The sequence below is a fragment of the Sus scrofa genome, chromosome X (genome assembly GCF_054392235.1).
Source record: "Sus scrofa isolate SSC_HxYL_T2T_F1_AM1 chromosome X, Sscrofa_HxYL_maternal_Yorkshire_Landrace_v2.0, whole genome shotgun sequence".
Taxonomy (NCBI): domain Eukaryota; kingdom Metazoa; phylum Chordata; class Mammalia; order Artiodactyla; family Suidae; genus Sus; species Sus scrofa.
In genome coordinates, this window is record NC_139401.1 from 49459331 (window position 1) to 49482369 (window position 23039).

The following is a 23039-nucleotide window of genomic DNA, read 5'->3' on the forward strand; positions in this document are numbered from 1 at the left end:
ATTTCTGTGTTAGTAGTTATATTGTTGAAGCCAGTAGAATATAAACTCTTGTGAATGTAGTCAGGAAGCTGTGAGCAGGTTTCTAATTACTTTTATATAACATACCAGTTTTTGTGTGGGAAATAGTATACAGAAAGGAAGGAAGCCCTAATCAGAAAGTAGCTTTTGTAAATGTATAAGGACATATTGTTGAGCTGACATCCACTTGGGTATCTTTTAAGGAAATACCTTGAGCTGGACAAGGGAGGACTTTCAATGTGGCGGCAGGGTTGAATAGGAATTGTAGTTCTGTAACAGAGAAGAAACCTGAAATATAATGATAGCCTGTTCTTAAGGTTCTGCCTTCCAGGCTTGACTCTTAAAGGTATAACACTTTCCCATTCATATAGAGATACAAATCTGCAGAATGGAGACTAACAATTGTCTTGTTGCATTTTTACAGGAACATGACCAGATGTATGTGGACAGCTGCAAGAACAAAGGATTCTGGCACTAAGAAGTTTGCAATAACCAGCAACACCTCCTCTCCTTTTGGTATGAAAGATGTCTGAATTCTAACTCAGGTAAGATAATTCTTTGGGACACTAGTCCACCACCTTCTCAGTCTGCTGGCTTACTGAATAAAGTTGCTATTCCTTGCCCCAGCACCCTGTCTCTTGATTTATTGGTCTGTCTTGTGGTGAGCAGTATGAGCTTGGACTTAACAGTTCTTCAATTTTTTAAAAGTGAGAACGCATAATCTTTTATCTCTTATTTAGTTTATCGCTTATCCTTTTTGATCCTTTTCAGCAAATATACTATCATTATCAAATTTTATTTACTTTTTTTCCCTTCAAGTCCTTTTTTTCTTTGTGGAGTTCACTGAAGAAATGCTCCAAGAATGGAGCTAGTAATTTCTGGACTTAGACGTTCTGTGAGCACCTATCCAGCAAACGGTCAAATTCATGCTCTCAGATGGCTGGACAGCTGCGGGTCATGAGGACCTAGGCTTTGATTGCTGAATTGTTGCATCCACTTCATAAAGCAGACTTCAACTTGATGCCAATCTTTAGCTTTTTCCCACCATTCCTGTGGGAGATCTGGCTAACCTGATAAAGGACCATCCTTGGATTTGGGCAGAAGAAGCAAATTGTGAAGTAGCTCTTGTGACACACAATAAGCAGTAGAAAGTATGAAAGAACTGCCCAATACATGACTCTGGGAACTCTCTGTGTGCTGCTAAACAAGGAGAGCTGGGCTTACCAGCAGCTCCTCTACCTGCAGTTTTCCATATGAGTACAGCTTTCCTTCTTTCAAGCAGGAGAATTTATGAAGAGGTTTATATTTCCACAGGATCACCATTGAGTGGGGGATGGGACAAGTTCTGCAGATTCTGGGAAGCTGCCTTTTTCCAGAGTATCACATACAGTTGGCATCTAAGTTTGGACTGCTTGGTGGTTGGGGTCAAGTTATTAATTACTTGTCATGTGAAATGCAACTCTCAAGCTTGCCTTGTAAGATTGGAACACAGTAGGAGTTAGGGTCCTTTTGCTATAGCACAGCAGTACATGCCCTTCAGCTATGCCCAAGCCCAGGGACAGTTTCCACAGCATCCAAAAGAACAGCATGCCCTAGGAACCTGCTGACCCTTTTGCCTGTGAGTTCCCTTTTGTATCAAGTGGTAGTTGTCTTGCGCAAAATAAACACTGTTATCTGAATTTTTATGTGAAGCTTTACAAATGGCACTTACATTTCCTAAGTAATTATATATTTTGTAGTGACCCTGGTGGCATATATCAAAGATGGCCTTTTTGTCTGAACATACTGAATTTTTAAGGATGAGGACAAAATGAGTGTTCTCACATGTATTTGCATGTGCTTCAATAGCAGCATTTATTTATCATTGGAGATGTTCTGTGAGAAGACTTTACTGTTTACCAAACTGTGTTTTGTGATTCATAGTGGGTTATAAGATTAATGTTATCAAGCACAAATAGCATTTTGTTTTATTTTATTTTATTTTTTTTTGTCGTTTCTAGGGCCGCACCCACGGCATATGGAGGCTCCCAGGCTAGGGGTCTAATCAGAGCTGTAGCTGCCAGCCTACGCCACAGCCACAGCAACGTCAGATTCGAGCCGCATCTGTGACCTACACCACAGCTCACAGCAACGCCGGATCCTTAACCCACTGAGCAAGGCCAGTGATCGAACCTGCAACCTCATGGTTCCTAGTCGGATTCGTTAACCAGTGAGCCACAACGGGAAATCCACAAATAGCATTTTAAATAAAAGAGTTAAAGTAAGTAGTAAATGTCAGCCTGAACTGCATATAGAATATGAAAATAGACTACACATGTACATATTTTTATATACCTACTGAATTATCTACAAAAGGTGTATTTTTCATGCATTGCAGTAGAAAAGTTTGAAGATCACTACTTTAGAGGGTATCAGATAAGTGCTTATAGGCCATTTCTTTGGCTATCTATGAGAATGATGAACTAGGACCTGCTCACAGTAACTTCATTCTTATCAGTGTCTTTCTACATAATCCTGCAAATAGTTCTTGATGTAATTTATGTTGGTTCAACTTTGACCCTCAGCAAACTTACTTGTGGAATCCTGTGTTTGTGAGAAGAAAGTCTGATTAGTGGTGGGGCTTTGTGGTTCATCATCTCTGTAATGCCAAGATTCTTTCCTCTTGTATCTTTCTACAGCTGCAGGATTTGTTCATGTGTGTGATTTTGCACTTGTATGGTGCTGCCTTGACCAGTCTCTTTTCTCCCTGAATTTATTGAGCCTTTCTATGTATTTAATTAGCATACAGTGACAGTGGCAACTGTAATGTTTGGTTTTGTCCCATTTTACACATACTCAAAATATTTTCAATATGAGTATTCTTTCCAATTTTCTCATAATGTACTTGGAAACGTTCAATGCAAATAAATATCAGTGTTTACTGTCAGGTCTTACTAGGCAGTAATCCTGATGAATTTTTAAACAAATTAATAGTTTGTTACATTTGAACTTTTGTATCACCATACACTTTAGATAAATGACACATTTACTAAGACACAGAATCAAAGATTCTGAGATATTGACATTTTAATATATTAACTTGAGAAATATAAAGTCATGGAATAGTTAGAAAAGTTTCCAAGTTGAAACTACAGAGGGTATGCAAGATATTCTTTCTTATTAAAATCATGTGTTCCTTTCATGTTCCTTTATTCCTAAAAAGTTTCCTATGGCATGTATTCATCCAAACACAGTTTGCATGTTACACAAATACTTGGCCTTAGTCTACCATTCAGCTTCACTTCAGTTTAGGATGCTTAGGAAGACCAAGTAGCCAAATAATGTATGCCAACAAGATTTCTGGCATCCCTGTACTAGAGTGTGATCCCTGATAATTCTTAGAAAAAATCATCATATCTAGCCAATGTCACATCATTAGCAATCTAAAAAAAAAAACAAAACACAACACTTGAAGTTATGGTTATCGTCTGAACATACTCTTTCAATTATAGTGCAATGGACTATATGTTTCTTTCTCTCCAAAATTTATATGTTGAAACCTAATCCTCATTGTGATAGCATTAGAAACTAGGGCCTTTGGGAGATAATTAGGTCATGAGAGTGGAGCCCTTATGAATGGGATTAGTGCCCCTATAAAAAGGATCCCAGAGAACTCTCTCATCTTCTTTCTTCCATGTGAGGATAGAACAAGAATTCTGCAACCCAGGAGAGGGCTCTCACCAGACTCCAATCATGCTGGCACTCTGATCTCAAACTTCCAACCATCAGAACCTTGGGAAGTAAATTTCTGTTGTTATAAGTATCCAGTCTATAATGCTTTGCTATGACAGTTTTGTTAAGACAGATAGGTAACATTTCCAGACGCAACTTTGAATAAAAATCTATTAGTAGATACACTGCTAGCCAGTGAAAGTATAAACTTATTTAATCATAGTTATAATAATATTCTGCAAAAATGAATGATGGTTGTGAAAACTATTAATATTATGTTATGAAAAAGAGTTTTCAAATAATTTATAGGGAAATAGATTGAGATTGAAGCAAACTATTGAGAGTGTTTGTGAACTAGAAAATGTCTGGAAGGGTTGTATTCTTTTGCCCCCAGCTTTATTGAGGTTTAACTGAGAAACATTTTATATACTAAGTTGTGTAATGTGATTTTTTAAATGGCCGCATTCACAGTTTACAGAAGTTTGTGGGCTAGAGATTGGATCTCCAAGCTGCAGCTCTGACCTATGCTGCAGCTGTGACCTATGGCGAAGCTGCAGCAACACCAGATCCTTTAACCCATTGCATCAGGCCAGGCTGGGGATCCTGTGCCTTCTTGGTGACCCAAGCTGCTGTAGTCGGATTCTTAACCCACTGTGCCACAGCAGGAACTCCTGTTTTTTTTGTTTGTTTGTTTGTTTGTTTGTTTTAAAATTTTTCAAATGGAGTATAGCATGATGATTTAAAATACATATGCAGGAGTTCCCGTCGTGGCGCAGTGGTTAACGAATCCGACTAGGAACCATGAGGTTGCGGGTTCGGTCTCTGCCCTTGCTCAGTGGGTTAAGGATCCGGCGTTGCCGTGAGCTGTGGTGTAGGTTGCAGATGCCGCTCGGATCCCGCGTTGCTGTGGCTCTGGCGTAGGCCGGTGGCTACAGCTCCGATTCAACCCCTAGCCTGGGAACCTCCACATGCCGCGGGAGCGGCCCAAGAAATAGCAACAACAACAACAACAACAAAAAGACAAAAGACAAAATAAAATAAAATAAAATAAAATACATATGCATTGTGAAATGACTACTACCAATGTTTATAAAAACATGCAATTATTGAAAGCAGAATAAGAGATATTAGCATCATATTGGATCACCAACCTTTTCTTTAAAGGGCCCAGAAGTAAATATGTTAGTCTTTGTGGACCACAGATAGTCTTTCCAACATATGGTTCTATTTTTTTTCCAAAAAAAAAAATCCTTTGAAAAAGTAAAAAGCATTCAAGGGCCTATACAAAAACAAGCCATTGGCTGAATTTAGCTTGCAAGCCCTATTTGGATTATATTTTAATTCAAATATTTGAATATAATTTTTCTGCTAGTAGTCATAGTATTAGCAAGTGAGAGTTCTACACTCACATAGGATGAAGAAAGCCTCAAGAGAAAGCCACTTTCACTCTGACAGTAAGAAAAAGTCCAATGATCTGTAACATTATAAATTTTTTAAAAAATTATTTATTTAGAGCAGTTGTTGGGTCACTGCAAAATTAAGAGGAAGGTATAGAGACTGCCCATATGCCCCCTGCCTCCACACGTGCATAACCTCCACCATTATAAACATCCCTCACCACACAGGACACTTATTAAATTTGATGAACCTACCAGTTTTTTTTTTTTAAACTGTTAGAGAGCTGAGGCAACAAGGCAGCCATGTAAACTGAAACTAAGGGGTAACAAGTCCCTCTGAAGAGAGTTGGGACATACAAAATTCTTCACTTCTGGAAAAGCACGTGTGGAAGAAGTGACATTCATAAAAGCAGGTGAGAAAAAGGCAACTGAAATTGTATCAAATTCATAATGGACAAATATAAGCTAATGAGAGAGTTTGGATTCTCTGAAAGTCTCAGACCCCCCCCCCAAAAAAAAATCCAAGTTCATCTGCCAGCTGTGTTTTGCAGACCTCTGCTTGCATTCATGGTGAAGATTGAGGGAATTCCTAGAGACCTGAGAGAGCCACCTCCATAGCACATACATAAGAAATCCTGCTTGCTTCCTCAAACCTTGTCCTATTGAAACAGAGACATCAGCCACTGTGGGAGGGACAGGAAAAACTTTTTCATCTTGGGTCCCTAGCGAAGGTTTAGTGATGTCGAGGGAGGGGTGAAAGCAACGGATGTGTCTGGAAGAGAAGTGAAAAGGCTCCTTTGGTTCCAAACCCCATACTGATGTTAGGCGGAGGTCTGCTACTCTGGGGAAGAGGCAGATAACTTGCTTGCATTCAAGATCCCCACTGATACAAGGAAAAATTCGGCTAACACAAAGAGAGTGCAGGAAGCTGAGAAAGCCCCACCCCGCAGGTTAGGCATAAAGGACCTGTCTAAGATTGAGGTTGGAGGACAAAAATAAGAAACCTCTCTGCCTCCACTAAGAGCATCTGTCATTAGCTGCTGAGGGAGAGCCCCCTGTGGCCCAGGTATACATGTCATGCTGAAAGTAGAATGAGGAATAAGATCACTGAGAGAGCCTCCAGTGCTCCAGATGCTACATTAACACAAAGTGGCACTGCCCATTGCTGAAGGAATGTCAAGTCTGTGGAGTATTGAAAATAACTATAGGAGTTCCCATTGTGGCTCAGTTGTAATGAACCTGACTAGTAGCCATGAAGATGTGGGTTAAAACCCTGGTCCCACTCAGTGGGTTAAGGATCTGGCACTGCTGTGAGCAGTGGTATAGGCCACAGATGCAGCTTGGATATGGTGTTGCTGTGGCTGTGGTGTAGGCCGGTATCTGCAACTCCAATTTGACCCCTAGCCTGGGAACTTCCTTCCATATGTCACAGGTGTGGCCTTAAAAAGCAAAAAAAAAAAAAAAAAAAAAAAACCAAAAAAACAAAAAAACTATAGAAATTGGAGTTCCCGTCGTGGCGCAGTGGTTAACGAATCCGACTAGGAACCATGAGATTGCGGGTTCGGTCCCTGCCCTTGCTCAGTGGGTTAACGATCCGGCGTTGCCGTGAGCTGTGGTGTAGGTTGCAGACACGGCTCGGATCCAGCGTTGCTGTGGCTCTGGCATAGGCCAGTGGCTACAGCTCTGATTCGACCCCTAGCCTGGGAACCTCCATATGCCGCGGGAGCGGCCCAAAGAAATAGCAAAAAGACAAAAAAAAAAAAAAAAAAAACTATAGAAATAACTAAAGTGAAGCCAAGCTCAACTACTGGTGAGGCTAACTCAAACACCAACATTAGTGCCCTCACAGAAGAAGAGAAGGAAAAAAAAAAAAGACACATTACATACAGAGGAACAGACTTAAGGAGGACAGCAGACTTCTCCCCAGAATCCATGCAATCCAGAACTCTGTAGAATTTTCAAAAATGAAGATGAAATAAAAATATCTACACAAGTGGGTAAACAAAAAGCCATTTAATTCATTCCCAGAGGATTTACTTTACAAATACAGTATAAGAAGTTCTTTAGGCAGAAAAATTATATCAGAAGGAAATTTGGATCTGCATGAAGGATTGAGTAGTACAGGAAATGGTAAAATGGTGGGTAAATACAAATACTTTTCATTGATCTTTTAAAGAAAAGATAATTGTTTACAATGTACTATGGGACTTATCACATGTATAGAATTAAAACTTAAAGGCAACTATAGTAAAAAAGATGGATGGAAGGAAAGAAAAGTGAAGATATCACACTGTCCATGTACTGATGTAGTACTATTTATTTATTTATTTATTTATTTATTTATATTTTGCTTTTTAGGGCCACACCCAGAGGATATGAAAGTTCTAAGGCTAGGGGCGAATCAGAGCTGTAGCTGTAGCTGTATGCTACAGCCACAGCAATGCCAGATCTAAGCTGTTTCTGTAATCTGCCCCACATCTCATGGCATTGCTGGATCCTTAACCTAATGAGCAAGGCTTGGGATTGAACTTGCATCCTCATGGATACTAGTTGGATTAGTTTCTGCTGTGCCACAAAGGGAACTCATTCATTATTCAAATAATGATGTAATATTATTTAAAGGAATATTGTGAGTTGAATATATTTATGTTGTAACCTCTAGAGCAAGTTCCAAATAATGTTAAGCAAATATATACATAACTAATAAGCCAGTAGTGAAGATAAACTGGTATGATATTAACTGGTAAACAGATGCATAAGAAGGGAGGAAACAGGACAAACTGAACAAAAAGCAGATGTGATAAATTGAAAAATATAACAAGACAGTAGATTAAAGGCATACTCTTTCCATACTAAATGTAATTTGCTTACACATGTTGATTAAATATCACAATTAGTTGGACTGGATAAAAAAGCAAAATCAAATTATATAGTGTTAAAAACCCTTCACTTTAAATAAAAAGAAAGAAATAAGTTAAAAGTATAAGGATAGAAAAAGACAAATCAAACACGAATCAAAAGCAAGTTGGGAATCCTAACCGAGGGGAGATGGGACCAAGATGGCGGAATAGAAGGACTGGAGCTCAACTACTCCCTTAAAAACAACAAAATTCACAACTAAAGACTGAGCACGCTTCATCCAAATGCACCAGAAACCTTAAAAAAGATATCCTACTGCAGAAGAAAAAGAGGAGGACACATCAAGATGTAGGAGGGGCGATTTCACGATATAAACAACCCCATACCTCCTGGGTGTGAAGCCTCACAGACTGGAAACTAACTGGTTTACAGAGACTCACCTACAGGAGTGAGAGTTCTGAGCCCCACATCAAATTCTCACGTGTGGGGATCTGGCCCTGGGAGAAAGAGCCCCTGGAGCATCTGGCATTGCAGGCCAGTGGGTCTTGTGCCCAGGAGCTCCACAGGACTGGGGGAAACAGAGACCCCATTCTCAAAAGGTTCACACGGACTTTCACGTGCACTGGGTCCCAGGGCAAAGCAAAGTCTCCATAGGAATTTGGGTCAAACCTGACTGCAGTTCTTGGAGGACCTCCTGGGAACACAGGGGTGAACGTGGCTTGTTGTGAGGGAAGGACATGGAAAGCAAAGCTCTCGGGAATATTCAGCAGCCCATGCCTTTCTATGGAGGTGGCCATTTTGGGAAAATCTGGCCCACCCATCACTCAGTTGCTGAGAACCTCCAGGGCAAACAACAATCCAGGTGGGATCACAATCCTGCCCCTCAGTAAGCAGGCTACCCAAAGACCCCTCAGGCACACAGCTGCCTCTAATCCCATCCAGAGACTAAGCTACATCCACCAGAGGGATCAGAATAAGCTCCACCTACCAGTGGGCAGGCATCAGCCCCTCCCATCAGAAAGCCTACAGCAAGCCCCATACCAACTTCAGGCACAGGGGGGTGGACACCAGAAGTAAGAGAGGCTACAACTCTATTATCTGTAAAAAGGTCACCACACCAAAAACCTATAAAAATGAAGAGACAGAGAACTATAACTCAGATGAGGGAGAAAGGAAAAACCCCAGAAAACCAGCTAAGCCATGAGGAGATTCTTAGCCTCCAGGAAAAAGACTTTAGACTGTTGATGTTGAAGATGATGCAAGACATTGGAAATAAACTGGAGGCAGAGATGGATAACTTACAGGAAACACTGACCAAAGAGATACAAGATATAAAACTTAAGCAAGAAGAGATGCAAAATACAATAACTGAAATAATAAATTCACTAGAAGCCGCTAACGGCACAATACAGGAGGCAGAAGAATGAATAAGTGAGGTGGAGGACAGATTAATGGAAATCACTGAGGCAGAACAGAAAAGAGAAAAAAGATTGAAAACAAATGAAGAGACTCTCAGAGAACTCTGGGACAACATTAAACGCACCAACATCTGTATTATAGGGGTGCCAGAAGGAGAAGAGAGAGAGAAGGAGACAGAAAAAATATTCCAAGAGATAATAGCCGAAAACTTCCCTTACATGGGGAAGGAATCACTCACTCAAATCCAGAAAGCACAACCAGTACCATATAAAATAAACCCAAGGAGGGACACCCAGAGACAAAGTTAATTAAAGACAAAGAGAAATCAAAATTAAAGACAAAGAGAAAATCTTGAAAGCAGCTAGGGAAAAGAAACAAATAACATATAAGGGAACCCCAATAAGGTTATTGGCAGATTTGTCAGCAGAAACTCTGCAGGCCAGAAGGGAGTGGCATGATATACTTAACGTGATGAACGGAAACAGCCTCCAACCAAGATTATGCTACCCAGAAAAGCTCTCATTCAGATTTGAAGGAGAAATCAAAAGCTTCACAGTTAAGCAAAAGCTGAGAGAATTCAGCAATACTAAACCAGCCTTACAACAAATACTAATGGAACTTCTCTAGGCAGAAAAGAACAAGAGAAGAAGGAAAGAAAAAAGAGCAACAAAAACAAATCCAAAGCAATGAATAAAATGGCAATAAGAACATACATATCAATAATTACCTTAAATGTTAATGGAATAAATGCCCCAACCAAAGGACATAGACTGGCTGAATGGATACAAAAACAAGACCCATATATATGCTGTCTTCAAGAGACCCACTTCACCTCTAGGGACACATACAAATTGAAAGTGAGAGGATGGAAGAAAATATTTCATGCAAACGGGGATCAAAAGAAAGCTGGAGTAGCAATACTCATATCAGACAAAATAGACTTTAAAATGAAGAATCTTTTAAGAAACAAGGAAGGGCATTACACAATGATCAAAGGATCAATCCAAGAAGAAGATGTAACAATTTTAAATATGTATGCACCCAACATAAGTTCACCACAATATATAAGGCAACTGCTAACAACCTTAAAAAGACAAATCGACAATAACACAATAATAGTGGGGGACTTTCACACCCCACTTACAGCAATGGACAGATCAGCCAGACAGAAAATCAATAAAGAAACACAGGCCCGGAATGATGCATTAAACCACATGGACGTAATAGACATTTATAGGACATTCCATCCAAAAGCAGCAGAATACACATTCTTCTCAAGTGCACATGGAACATTCTCTAAGATTGATCACATCCTGGGCTACAAATCCAACCTTGGTAACTTTAAGAAAATTGAAATCATATCAGGCAACTTTTCTGACCACAATGCTATACCACTGGAAACCAACAACAAGAAAAAATCTTCAAAAAACACAAACATGTAGAGACTAAACAACATGCTACTAAACAACCAGTGGATCACTGAAGAAATCAAAGAGGAAATTACAGAATACCTAGAAGCAAATGAAAATGAAGATACGACACTCCAAAACCTATGGGATGCAGCAAAAGCCATTCTAAGAGGAAAGTTTATAGCAATACAAGCCCACCTCAGGAAACAAGAAAAAGCTCAAATAAACAAGCTAATTTTACATCTAAAGCAGCTTTACAGAGAAGAACAGACAAGACCTAAAGTTAGTAGAAGGAAAGAAATCATAAAGATCAGAGCAGAAATCAATGAACTAGAAACAAAGAAAACCATAGAAAAGATCAATAAAATGAAAAGCTGCTTCTTGGAAAAGATCAACAAAATTGATGAACCCCTAGCCAGGCTTATCAAGCAAAAAAGAGGACTCAAATCAATAAAATTAGAAATGAAAAAGGAGAAGTGACAATGGACATCACAGAAATACAAAGGATCCTAAGAGACTACTATATGCAACTATATGCCAAAAAAACAGAAAACCTAGAAGAAATGGACAAATTCTTAGAAAAGTACGATCTTCCAAGACTAAACCAAGATGAAATAGAAAAGATGAATGGACCCATCACAAGATCTGAAATTGAAACTGTGATTAAAAAACTCCCAACAAACAAAAGTCCAGGATCAGATGGCTTCACAGGCGAATTCTATCAAACATTTAGAGAAGAGCTGACACCTCTCCTTCTGAAACTATTTCAAAAAATTGCAGAGGAAGGGATTCTCCCAAACTCATCCTATGAGGCCACCATCAGCCTGATACCAAAACCAGACAAAGATACCACAAAAAAAGAAAACTACAGGCCAATTTCACTGATGAACATCGATGCAAAAATCCTGAACAAAATACTAGCAAACCACATCCAACAATCCATTAAAAGGATTGTACATCAGGATCAAGTGGGATTTATCCCAGGGATGCAAGGGTTCTTCAATATCCACACATCCATCAGTGTGATACCCCACATTAACAAACTGAAGAATAACAACCATATGATCCTCTCAATAGACACGGAAGAAGCCTTTGACAAAATCCAACACCCATTTCTGATAAAAACCCTCCAGAAAGTGGGCATAGAGGGAACCTACCTCAACGTGATAAAGGCCATATATGACAAACCCACAGCGAACATCATTCTCAATGGTGAAAAGCTGAAAGCATTCCCACTGAGATCAGGAACAAGACAAGGATGTTGACTCCCACCACTACTCTTCAACATAGTTCTGGAAGTCCTAGCCACAGCAATCAGAGAAGTAAAAGGAATGAAAGGAATCCAAATTGGAAAGGCAGAAGTCAAACTATCACTATTTGCAGATGGCATGATACTATACCTAGAGAACCCTAAAGACTCTACCAGAAAACTGTTAGAGCTCATCCACGAATTTGGCAAAGTCGCAGGATACAAAATTAATACACACAAATTGATGGCATTTCTATACACTAACAATGAAAGAGCAGAAAGAGAAATTAGGGAAGCAATCCCATTTACCACCGCATCCAAAAGAATAAAATACCTAGGAGTAAACCTACCTAAAGTGACAAAAGACCTGTACTCTGAAAACTGTAAGACACTGATGAAAGAAATCAAAGAGGACACAAATATATGCTCTTGGATTGGAAGAGTTAATATTATCAAAATGACTACTACCCAAGGCAATCTATAGATTCAATGCAATCCCTATCAACTTTCCAAGACATACTTCACAGAACTCGAACAAAATAGTTTAAAGTTTGTTTGGAAGCACAAAAGACCCAGAATAGCCAAAGACATCCTGAAAAAGAAAAATGGAGCTGGAGGAATCAGGCTCCCTGACTTCAGACTCTACTACAAAGCAACAATCATCAAAACCATATGCTACTGGCACAAAGACAGAAATATAGATCCGTGGAACAGGATAGAAAGCCCAGAATTCAACCCATGCACCTACAGCCAACTCATCTATGACAAAGGAGGCAGGAATATACAATGGAGAAAAGACAGCCTGTTCAATAAGTGGTGCTGTGAATACTGGACAGCCACATGGAAAAGAATGAAATTAGAACACTCCCTAACACCACCCACAAAAATAAACTCCAAATGGATCTAAGACCTAGATATGAGACCAGACACTATCAAACTCTTAGAGGAAAACAGAGGCCAAACACTCTCTGACGTAAACGACAGCAACATCTTCTCAGATCCACCTCTCAGGGTATTGACCACAAAAACAAAAATAAACAAATGGGACCTAGTCAAACTTAAAAGTTTCTGCACAGCAAAGGAAACCCTAAACAAAATAAAGAGACCACCCACAGAATGGGAGAACATCTTTGCAAGTGAATCAACTGACAAGGGATTAATCTCCAAAATCTATAAACACTTTCCACAGCTCCATACCAAAAAAACAAACAACCCCATCCAAAAATGGGCAGAAGATCTAAATAGACAGTTCTCCAAAGAAGACATACAGATGGCCAAAAAAACACATGAAAAGATGTTCAACATCAGTCATTATTAGAGAAATGCAAATCAAAACTACTATGAGGTACCACCTGACACCAGCCAGAATGGCCGTCATCCAAAAGTCTGTAAACAATAAGTGCTGGAGAGGGTGTGGAGAAAAAGGAACCCCAGGACACTGTTGGTGGGATTGTAAATTGGTGCAAGCAGTGTGGAGATTCCTCAGAAAATTACAAATAGAACTACCACTTGATCCAGCAATCCCACTCCTGGGCATCTACCCTGAGAAAACCATGACTTGCAAAGACACATGTACTCCGATGTTCATTGCAGCACTATTTGCAATAGCCAAGACATGGAAACAACCTAAATGTCCATCGACAGAGGAGTGGATCAAGAAGATGTGGTACATATACACAATGGAATATTACTCAGCCATTAAAATGAATGAAATACCAGCAGTTTTAGCAACATGGATGGACCTAGAAACTATCATGCTAAGTGAAGTCAGCCATACAATGAGACACCAACATCAAATGCTTTCACTGACATGTGGAATCTGAAAAAAGGACAGACAGAACTTCTTCGCAGAACAGATGCTGCCTCACAGACATTGAAAAACTTATGGTCTCTGGAGGAGACAGTTTGGGGGGTGGGGGGATGTGCTTGGGTTATGGGATGGAAATCCTGTGAAATTGGATTGTTATGATCATTATACAACTACAGATGTGATAAATTCATTTGAGTAATTTTTAAAAATGTATTCTACCTTAAAATAATAATAATAATAATCTTTCATATTTCAATTATCATTGTTATTACTTACTATCATTTTAAACTCAAGTTCTGGTAGATAGTGAAGTCTTCTTCTTTATTTGTCCTTTCAGTGGATTTCTCTTGCTCATTCAATTGGGAATAATTCCTCTGCCTTTTCATTTTACCTAACTTTGTCTGTTTCTATGAATTTAAGAGAAACAGTTATCTAGTGAGGTCTTTGAGAGGTGTTTTATGTGGGAGCATCCATGTGTATACTCTGTGTGTCCAATATCTTTGGTGTAAGGGCTGGGGTTTTTTGGTTTTGTTTTTGCATTTTTAGGGCCCAACATAGGGCATATGGAGGTTCCCAGTATAGGGGTCTAATTGGAGCTGTAGCTACTGGACTGCACCACAGCCATAGCAAAACCAGAACCAAGCCACATCTGCAACCTATGGCACAGTTCATGGCAATGCCGGATCCTTAACCCACTAAGCGAAGCCAGGGATCATACCTGCATCCTCATGCATACTAGTCAGATCCATGTGTGCTGAGCCACGACAGAGACTCCCTGGTTTTGGTACACCATCTTAACTATTTTTTTTTCTTCTTTTTTAGGACCAGACTTGTGCCATATGGAAGTTCCTAGGCTAGCAGCCAATTCGGAGCTGTAGCTGCCAGCCTACAACACAGCCACATCAATGCAGGATCCGAGCCACATCTGCAACCTACGCTACAGCTCACAGCAATGCTGGATCCTTAACCCACTGAGCTAGGCCAGGTATCGAACTCACATCCTCATGGACACTAGTTAGGTTTGTTTCCCCTGAGCCACAATAGAAATTCCCCATCTTAAATATTTTTAAGTCTACAGTTCAGTAGTGTACAGTATAATCACATTGCTGTGCTACTATTCTGTAGAAAACTTTTCATTTTGCAAATAAAAACTCTATATCAGTTAGACAACAACTACTTATTCCCTCCAGCCTCTGGCATCTACCAACCTATTTTATCGTATGAATTTGTAGAATTATACAATTTTTACTAATACTTATACCCATTCTAAAACTTATATTAAATTTTTTGTAGTCTTATTTTGGTTTTGCTATATTTAATTTTAGATAGTTGGGGGTTTTTTGCTTTTGCCAAATGGTATTTTTTATTTAAATAAAGGTATCAAGTCATGGTTCAGGTGGACTGCAGAGAAAGTAATCACTCTAAAGGTGTTAAAGATTGCAGAGAAAATGATCACCTGAGGTGATGACTGAATTCTGGAAATAATTCTATTCATTAGGTCAACAATCAGTGATGCTTAGCAGGATTCTGGTAGTGTCCAGGAGAACTGATTTCCAAAATCTAGAATTATTCTCCTGGAGGTTCTCTTAGTTTCATGGGAAGCAAGACCAATTTATTCAATCTACACCAATTTATTAAGTATCTACTATATTCCAAAACAATTTTCTGGATGTGTGGGATACAACATTGCACAAAATAAACATTCCTGTGCCCCAGATTATTATATTCCTTCAGGAGCACACATATGTGAGCCATAGTATTAATAAGTTACAGATCATCTGATCCAGACACATGCCTGATCTCTGTAAGTAGCATATGAGACTTGAATACACCACAACTCCTTGTCACATACTATAGTGGGTATTTGTACCCCACCCCCCACTTGGACATAGGCAAAAAGAGATATTCAGATTGAAGATGTATAATCTGATGTGGTCCTGATGAATTACTCCCACAAATGGCACCCTTGGTGTGCCATGGCAACAAAATCTTGTTATTGTGAGGTAGATCCATGATGTCACTGAGTTCAGGAGGCTTTAAAACTGTGAAGTGCTACAGTTGACTGTCACCATTAATCTCAAGCACAGCCAACAACCAAATTATCTTGGGAAGCTATTAATTCATTTAAATACTCTTTCAGCAAGGTAAGTAAAATTTCATTATTTTATTCTATGAAGAACTACAGATTTCATTTTAGAATTTCTCATATTTTTGTTCTAAGATAGTTTCCAACTGATTCTCTTGATTTTGGGGGCATAGAAAGTTGATACACAAAAATCATGCTTTTTCAATCAAGCACTGACTCAGTGTTTCACCTAACTATTAATCTAAGATTGATATTATCTCAGATTTTTTTCCTTTTCCACTCTTTTGCTACTTATCCAGTAACCAATATTTCCTTTAAAACTTATTTCATTTTAAATGAAAATACATATATTTAATAATTTAAAAATTTAACAAACCCACTGGGAAAAACTGTATATAAAGTATGTTTTTAACATACAGCATGCATACATGTATCATACTAACACACAGAGAAAGAAAAATGGCTGGGCAATATGTGAAAATGTTAATAGTGTTTGAATATGGGCTATTTCCTTTTTTCATATCATTGAAATTACATGACTTACTAAATATGCTACCTTTATGACAAAAAAAGACCAAGAAATAACATTAAAGACCTCTCAAAGTAAAATATTTTATATTATGCAGTACCTACTATTTGGCACAAAGTTAAAGATTAAAGTGTTATCTCGTAGGTTGTATGGATCAATCATGTAAAAAGTAGATTACTATTTACTTTTATATAGGCCAAAATGAGATTGTTTTTCAGTAAGGTATTTTAATGAGCTGTTATCATTTCTATCCAGAAAAGATTTATAACTTCACTTGTCAAATATTAAAAAGTTTTAACCTCTATATGTTGTACAGGAAACTGACCAAATAAACATATCTCTTTATGATTCCAATCCCTTTATTGAATTTGAGAGTTTGAGTTGTAGTAGAGTTCTCCTCAGAAGTAAAAATATTTTCTTGGACACATGTGAAAGAAAGTTCACAGGCTGAGGTGGTAAATCAGAACTTTGACTCTCATTGACCCTGTGAACCTTATTTCAGTTACTTTACTTTGCTGAGCCTCAGTTTCCTCCTCAGTTAAAGGGGTCAAATCATTCCCATTAGAGATTTACGTTTTCAGCCTATGGTGATTGGCAGAAATAATCATTGTTATTACTATTGTTTTTAGCAAAAGGGAGGCACCAGATTGCACTGAACACATTTATAATTTCATGGTAAGATATTCACTTTCAATATTTACAATTGAACACAGGGAGACTGGAATTTGAAGTACTTTATTTTTTATTTTTTAATTTTTTTTTAATTTTTAATTTTTTTTTTATTTTCCCACTGTACAGCAAGGGGGTCAGGTTATCCTTACATGTATACATTGCAATTACAGTTTTTCCCCACCCTTTCTTCTGTTGCAACATGAGTATCTAGACAAAGTTCTCAATGCTATTCAGCAGGATCTCCTTGTAAATCTATTCTAGGTTGTGTCTGATAAGCCCAAGCTCCCAATCCCTCCCACTCCCTTCCACTCCCATCAGGCAGCCACAAGTCTCTTCTCCAAGTCCATGATTTTCTTTTCTGAGGAGATGTTCATTTGTGCTGGATATTAGATTCCAGTTATAAGGGATATCATATGGTATTTGTCTTTGTCTTTCTGGCTCATTTCACTCAGTATGAGATTCTCTAGTTCCATCCATGTTGCTGCAAATGGCATTATGTCGTTCTTTTTTATGGCTGAGTAGTATTCCATTGGTATATATACCACTTCTTCCTAATCCAATCATCTGTTGATGGACATTTGGGTTGTTTCCATGTCCTGGCTATTGTGAATAGTGCTGCAATGAACATGCGGGTGCATGTGTCTCTTTTAAGTAGAGTTTTGTCCGGATAGATGCCCAAGAGTGGGATTGCGGGGTCATGTGGAAGTTCTATGTATAGATTTCTAAGGTATCTCCAAACTGTTCTCCATAGTGGCTGTACCAGTTGACATTCCCACCAGCAGTGCAGGAGGGTTCCCTTTTCTCCACAGCCCCTCCAGCACTTGTTATTTGTGGACTTATGAATGAGGGCCATTCTGACTGGTGTGAGGTGGTATCTCATGGTAGTTTTGATTTGCATTTCTCTTATAATCAGCGATGTTGAGCATTTTTTCATATGTTTGTTGGCCATCTGTATATCTTCTTTGGAGAAATGTCTATTCAGGTCTTTTGCCCATTTTTCTATTGATTGATTGGTTTTTTTGCTGTTGAGTTGTATAAGTTGTCTATATATTCTAGAGATTAAGCCCTTGTCGGTTGCATCATTTGAAACGATTTTCTCCCATTCTGGAAGTTGTCTTTTTGTTTTCTTTTTTTTTTTTTTTTTTTTAATTTTATTTTCCCACTGTACAGCAAGGGGGTCAGGTTATCCTTACATGTATACATTACAATTACAGTTTTTCCCCCACCATTTCTTCTGTTGCAACATGAGTATCTAGACATAGTTCTCAATGCTATTCAGCGGGATCTCCTTGTAAATCTATTCTACATTGTGACTGATAAGCCCAAGCTCCCAATCCCTCCCACTCCCTCCCCCTCCCATCAGGCAACCACAAGTCTCTTCTCCAAGTCCATGATTGATTTTCTTTTCTGAGGAGATGTTCATTTGTGCTGGATATTAGATTCCAGTTATAAGTGATGTCATATGGTATTTGTCTTTGTCTTTCTGGCTCATTTCACTCAGTATGAGATTCTCTAGTTCCATCCATGTTGCTGCAAATGGCATGATGTCATCCTTTTTTATGGCTGAGTAGTATTCCATCGTGTATATATACCACATCTTCCGAGTCCAGTCCTCTGTCGATGGACATTTGGGTTGTTTCCATGTCCTGGCTATTGTGAATAGTGCTGCAATGAACATGCGGGTGCATGTGTCTCTTTTAAGTAGAGCTTTGTCCGGATAGATGCCCAAGAGTGGGATTGCAGGGTCATATGGAAGTTCTATGTATAGATTTCTGAGGTATCTCCAAACTGTTCTCCATAGTGGCTGTACCAGTTGACATTCCCACCAACAGTGCAGGAGGGTTCCCTTTTCTCCACAGCCCCTCCAGCACTTGTTATTTGTGGATTTATTAATGATGGCCATTCTGACTGGTGTGAGGTGGTATCTCATGGTAGTTTTGATTTGCATTTCTCTTATAATCAGCGATGTTGAGCATTTTTTCATGTGTTTGCTGGCCATCTGTATATCTTCCTTGGAGAAATGTCTATTCAGGTCTTTTGCCCATTTTTCCATTGATTGATTGGTTTTTTTGCTGTTGAGTTGTATAAGTTGCTTGTATATTCTAGAGATTAAGCCCTTGTCGGTTGCATCATTTGAAACGATTTTCTCCCATTCTGGAAGTTGTCTTTTTGTTTTCTTTTGGGTTTCCTTTGCTGTGCAAAAGCTTTTCAGTTTGATGAGGTCCCATGGGTTTATTTTTGCTCTAATTTCTATTGCTTTGGGAGACTGACCTGAGAAAATATTCATGATGTTGATGTCAGAGAGTGTTTTGCCTATGTTTTCTTCTAGGAGTTTGATGGTGTCCTGTCGTATATTTAAGTCTTTCAGCCATTTGGAGTTTATTTTTGTGCATGGTGTGAGGGTGTGTTCTAGTTTCATTGCTTTGCATGCAGCTGTCCAGGTTTCCCAGCAATGCTTGCTGAATAGACTTTCTTTTTCCCATTTGATGTTCTTGCCTCCCTTGTCAAAGATTAATTGACCATAGGTGTCAGGGTTTATTTCCGGGTTCTCTCTTCTGTTCCATTGGTCTGTCTGTCTGTTTTGATACCACTACCACACTGTTTTGATGACTGTGGCTTTGTAGTATTTCTTGAAGTCTGGGAGAGTGATGCCTCCTGCTTGGTTTTTGTTTCTCAGGATTGCTTTGGCGATTCTGGGTCTTTTGTGGTTCCATATAAATGTTTGGATTGTTTGTTCTAGTTCTGTGAAAAATGTCCTGGGTAATTTGATAGGGATTGCATTGAATCTGTAGATTGCTTTGGGTAGGATGGCCATTTTCACAATATTGATTTTCCCAATCCAGGAACATGGAATATCTTTCCATTTCTTTACATCTTCTTTGATTTCTTTGATGAAAGTTTTATAGTTCTCGGCATATAGGTCCTTTACCTCTTTGGTCAGGTGTATTCCGAGGTATTTGATTTTGTGAGGTGCAATTTTCAAAGGTATCGTATTTTTGTATTCCTTTTCTAATGTTTCATTGCTGGTATACAGAAATGCAACTGACTTCTGAATGTTAATCTTATATCCTGCTACTTTGCTGAATTTGTTAATCAGTTCAAGGAGTTTTGGGGTTGAGTCCTTAGGGTTTTCTAGGTATAGAATCATGTCATCTGCATACAGTGACAGTTTGATCTCTTCTCTTTCTTTATTTCTTTTGTTTGTCTAATTGCTGTGGCTAGGACTTCCAAAACTATGTTGAAGAGCAGTGGTGAGAGGGGGCATCCCTGTCTTGTTCCAGATTTGAGTGAGAAGGCTTTCAGTTTTTCCCCATTGAGGATTATATTTGCTGTGGGTTTATCATAAACAGCTTTGATTATATTCAGGAATGTTCCCTCTATACCCACTTTGGCGAGGGTCTTGATCATGAATGGATGTTGGACTTTGTCAAATGCTTTTTCTGCATCTATTGAGATGATCATATGATTTTTGACTTTTTTTTTTTTTGTTAATGTGGTGTATGATGCTGATTGATTTGCGTATGTTGAACCATCCTTGTGAACCTGGGATGAACCCAACCTGGTCATGGTGTATAATTTTTTTGGTATGTTGTTGAATTCGGTTGGCTAAGATTTTGTTGAGAATTTTTGCATCTATATTCATCAATGATATTGGGCGATAGTTTTCTTTTTTGGTGGCATCTCTGTCTGGTTTTGGAATGAGGGTGATGGTGGCCTCATAGAATGTCTTTGGGAGTATTTCGTCTTCAACTTTTTGAAAGAGTTTAAGGAGGATGGGCACCAATTCCTCTTTATATGTTTGATAAAATTCACCTGTGAAGCCATCTGGTCCTGGACTTTTATTTGTAGGGAGTGATTTTATGACCTCTTCAATTTCATTTCTAGTGATCGGTCTGTTCAGTTGGTCTGTTTCTGTTTAATTCAGTTTTGGCAGGTTGTAAGATTCTAGAAAATTGTCCATTTCTTCCAGATTGTCAAACTTGTTGCCATACAGTTGTTCATAGTATTCTCTTACGGTTTTTTGTATTTCTGCTGTATCCGTTGTGTGATTTCTCCCTTTTCATTTCTAATTTTGGTGATTTGGGTTCTTTCTCTCCTCTTTTTAGTGAGTCTGGCCAGGGGTTTATCGATTTTGTTCACCTTTTCAAAGAACCAGCTCTTGGTTTTATTAATTTTCTCTATTGTTTTGTGAGTCTCTATTTTATTGATTTCTTCTTTGATCTGTATAATTTCCTTCCTTCTGCTGACTTTAGGACTTTTTTGTTCTTCTTTTTCTAATTCGTTTAGGTGGAGGGTTAAGTTGTCCATTTGGGATCTTTCTTCTTTTTGGAGAAAGGCCTGTATTGCTATAAATTTCCCTCTGAGCACTGCTTTCGCAGCATCCCATAGATTTTGAGAGGTTGTGTCTTCATTATCATTTGTTTCAAGGTAGTTTTTAATTTCTTTCTTGATTTCCTCATTGACCCATTGGTTTTTTAGTAGCATGTTGTTTAGTCTCCATGGAGTAGGTTTTTTCTCTTTGCTTTTCCCATGGTTGATTTCTAATTTCATGGCATTGTGGTCAGAGAAGATACTTGAGATAATTTCTATGCTCCTAAATTTATTGAGATTCGCTTTGTGTCCCAATATGTGGTCGATTCTTGAGAATGTTCCTTGAGCATTTGAGAAGAATGTGTATTCTGCTTTTTTTGGATGTAGTGTCCTGAAGATATCAATTAAGTCTAACTTTTCTATTGTTTCCTTTAGGATCTCTGTTGCTTTATTGGTTTTCTGTCTAGAGGATCTGTCCATTGATGTGAGGGGGGTATTAAGGTCTCCTACTATGATTGTATTCTCATCAATATCTCCCTTTATGTCTGTTAATATTTGTTGTATGTATCTGGGTGCTCCTATATTTGGAGCATATATGTTGATGATAGTAACATCCTCTCCTTGGATGGATCCCTTAATCATTAAATAGTGTCCTTCTTTGTCTTTCTTTATGTCTTTTGTTTTAAAGTCTATTTTGTCTGATATGAGCGTTGCGACTCCTGCTTTTCTGTCATGTCTATTGGCGTGAAATATTTTTCCCCACCCTTTCACTTTCAATCTATATGTATCTTTTGTCCTAAGGTGAGTTTCTTGTAGGCAGCATATTGAAGGTTTTTGCCTTTTTATCCATTCAGCCACTCTGTGTCTTTTGATTGGGGCATTCAGTCCATTGACATTTAAGGTGATAATTGATAGATGATTATTTATTGCCATTTGAACCTCATGTTCCAGTTGATTCTATGGTTCTACATTCTTCCTTTTTTTTCTGATTGGATGGTCTCCTGTTATTATCTGCTTGAGTGTGGTTTTTTTTTCATTTTTTGCAAATGCAATTTTTGGTTTTGGCTTGTGGTTGCCCTGTATTTTAAGTATGCTAACCCCTTCCCATAATTGTGTGTTTTAGCCTGATGGTCCTGTAAGTTCAAACACTTCATTACTATATTAAAATTAAGAAGAGAGACGTACATACAAACAAAAACGGTTATTTATTTCCTAACATCCCTTGCCCACATTTTATGGTTTTGATGACTCTTTTATTTCTTTCTTTTTAATTTTATTTTGTTTGAAGCGTGTTCATGATTAAATCTGTATGCTGGCTTATTTGAGTGACTGCTCTCTGATTGCGGATTCCTCAGTCCTAGTTCTTCCTCTTCTTCTTCTTCTTCTTTTTTTCTTTTCTTTTTTCTTCCCTTTCCTTCCTTTCTTTTTTTTTTTTTTGTCTTTTTGTCTTTTTTTTTTTTGTTGTTGTTATTGTTGCTATCTCTTGGTTCTTGGGCCGCTCCCGCGGCATATGGAGGTTCCCAGGCTAGGGGTTGAATCAGAGCTGTAGCCACCAGCCAACGCCAGAGC

The 23039-nt window shown here is 38.5% G+C and overlaps 1 long non-coding RNA gene across 9 annotated transcripts in view; it reads left to right on the forward strand.

Annotated features, from left to right (window-relative positions):
• LOC146394601 (uncharacterized) overlaps positions 1-23039 on the forward strand; it is a 77937-nt gene that overhangs the window by 35833 nt on the left and 19065 nt on the right. The window contains exons 3-5 of one of the 9 annotated variants that reach the window (XR_014835476.1): positions 443-563; positions 14695-14857; positions 17117-17162. This is a non-coding gene — a long non-coding RNA (uncharacterized LOC146394601). Of the gene's footprint in view, positions 1-442; positions 3459-4593; positions 6617-14694; positions 16017-17116; positions 17163-23039 lie in introns of those variants that run through there. The other 8 variants (XR_014835473.1, XR_014835474.1, XR_014835475.1 and 5 more) reach the window with 8 other exon arrangements.